This window comes from Microtus ochrogaster, chromosome 2, assembly GCF_000317375.1.
Source record: "Microtus ochrogaster isolate Prairie Vole_2 chromosome 2, MicOch1.0, whole genome shotgun sequence".
In the NCBI taxonomy this organism is placed as follows: Eukaryota; Metazoa; Chordata; class Mammalia; order Rodentia; family Cricetidae; genus Microtus; species Microtus ochrogaster.
Genome location: NC_022010.1, coordinates 9,783,712 through 9,786,645, shown reverse-complemented (window position 1 = coordinate 9,786,645; position 2,934 = coordinate 9,783,712).

Here is a 2,934-nt window from a genome sequence, read left to right as displayed (position 1 = left end):
CCTGGCTGGGAGGATTGGGAGATAGCAAGAGCTGCTGCGGGACTAAGAATGCCTTTTCTAGGCACAAAGAGAAAAAAAAGACCTGTCCTGAATGCCCGTCTGCAAAGGCGACAGGAAGGAGGGTTCCTCCCAAGTGTCAGTTCAGTGCCAAAGTGTCCTTGATACTTGGGGGTGAAGCAACACAAGTCTAGGGCTGGCTCTGCGGCTGAGGAAGCCAGATTAAACTCCTGCTTCGGGGAGCAGACAACTCTCATCGGAAACCAGAGCCCTGGTCGTTAGCAAGGAACCGAAGTGCTGGGGATCTTATTTCTAAAGAGCCAGTATTTCACGGGGGTAGGTGGGTGGGGTAGGGTGGGGGCAGAAAGCAGGACCTAGCCATCCGGTTCCAAGGACGCTGTCCAGCCCCCCTGTTTTTGTCTTCTATTCCAGAAGCTAAACCAAATCTGGGGGACTCAGGATAAAAAGTCCTCAGTCTGGGTGCTCAGGACCTTATGCTCAGAGCTCAGGCTTAAGAACTAGTTAGGCTGCCGCAAGAAGGCAAGACCAGGACCAGGGCCCTTCAAATGTGTCCTCTGCCAGTGATCTCTTGCTTCTCAGTAGAACCCTGGCCTCCTCTCCCTTTCCCCTACATCCACGTCCAACTGGAACTACATCGATGCAAATAGAAGACCTGAAAAACTGCCTCTGCAAAGATTTCTAGAAATGGAACAGGATGAACCAGCAAAAAGCAAACATCATCCTCTCAGAATCCCCTCCTGCAGCGTCCTCTCCAGCCCTAGGCCTTCGCTCCTGGCTAGAGAGAACGATCGCAGACACTGGGGATTCCAGGGTAACTGGGGCTGGGAGCCTGGGACACGCTGCTTGTTCCCGGACCCGGCAGGAGAAGGAAGCCCCGTTGATAGCACTGCGCCTGCTCAGATAACCGCTCTAGTGTTTGGTTGAGGCCGAATTAAGTGCCTGTGGGATTCCATCCACGTGGAATCATAGGCCCTCACCCTATAAGTCTTCACCTGAAGGGAGGTAGACATTCCAAATAAAAGCCATTCTTTGACGTTACACCACAGAGTCACCCAAAATTACAATACTGCCCTCTGAAGAATGAAAACGGCCAATTCCAAACACACCCACAATTTCTCTGCATCCGGGACCGCAGGTAGCAACACCTGAATTAGGAATGAAAGCTACTTTGGTTGGCTGATGTTCGGGTTCCATCCCTTCCACATGAACACGGGCCAGTGATTTAATCATTCGGCGACAAGTCTGCTTTGTACCGAGAGGTTGGAATTTATTAATTTCCAAGGGGTTGGAAATTAATCGAATGCACTTTACAGGGTTAATGGTGAGAGAGACTAAGGTCACTCCATGGGGTGCTGTCCCTCCCGGAGTGCCAGGGTCCCGCTCCGCCCTCCCCCCAGCTCACACACGCGCCCCTTGCACGCCAGCGATTTCTATCGTGGTTATTATGTAGGCTTTGAACGCCCACATCTGCAACATATATTTCTTGATTACACGCATCTTGATTATAAAACAAGCAAGTGCATTTTACATCCGGAACTGTCTCGTGAGTGAAACTCCTAAATCCAAATTGGAAGAGACGTCCACAGATGGGCACACAGAAGGACAGGCAAACAGGCACATGGCTTTCTTTCTAACACCTGCGGCTCCTGGCCTCAGAGTCCCAGACACCCCACAGCTCCTTGTAGGTATGAACGTCTATGGCTACATCTCGAAGAGTCCGGTCCACCAGTGAGGAGGGGGAGGCAAATACCCACCCCCCACGCCTTAGCCATTTTCTTGACCCGCTGCCAAAAGACCAAATTTAGAAACCAGCGAGGCAGAAAGAGTGCTGATGGGAAGTTTACTAGCATCTTGTAGAGCCCCAAGTCTCTTGGCTTAGGAGAAAGGTCAGAACTAGGGTTTTCCTTGAATGGAATTTTTCGAAAGGCCTACACATATTTCGGGAACTTTCGCCCACGTATGAAAGAGTGGGTCTCGGGACAGTTCGGGTCCAGAGACAGACTCCGTGCAAGCCTGCGCTCTCCCATTTGCAAACACCCCTCGCTACTTCAGGACAATCTAGACAGCGGAGTTGGGGGGGGGACTGCAAGGTCGCGACCCCTGCCTGTGCCCAAGCACGCCCTTCGGCCCCTGCAATTAGCGCCGGGAGGTCAGGAAGAACTCGGACGCCTCTACCCGCAACTCAAAGACCAGCAAAGGTGACCCCGGCCCCTCCCGTTGGGTCTCAGACGCCAGTGCAGCCTGGAGCCGATCTTCCCCAAGGGCGGGCGGGCGGTACCTGCAGTCACCACCGCACACCCGCCGAACTGCAAGACGCTAGGCCCTGCAGGCTGCAACAGCTGATCACTGCCGGAGGCCAAGAGGGCCTGGTGGTTCAGGAGCTCTGGCCTTCCTTTGTCCCTGAGGACGCGGCCAAGAGAAAAAAAGACTCCCCCCCCAAAAAAAAATTAGGAATTTATATACAAAAGGAAACATCTCCGCAAAGAGAAGTTGGTTCGAGTTGTGTCTATGTGGGTTGAGTTCGGGGTGGGGGGCGTCTCTCAATCCAGATTACCCACTGTGTACCTACACTTTTCTACCCAGAGATTAGGTTCCCTCATTGAATTTTCAAAAGTCCCTTGGAAATCTCATCTGAGGCCCAAACAGGAATGAAAGGATTGGCCCTTCTTCCGATAGGGGTGAGGACGTGAGGCGGGTATAGGGCGGAGTGTCCGTGGGGAGCATAGGACAGATTAAGGATGATTCTTTGAGAAGTAGCGCTAGGTGAAGCCCTAAAGTTCCCGACTTCCAAAGGCTCGGGAGTACCTAGTTAGCCACAGTTAGGCAGGGCGCAGTCGTGGATCAGACAGATAGGTGGCACTCGAAGCTTGGGAGAGAGAGAGAGAGAGAGAGAGAGAGAGAGAGAGAGAGAGAGAG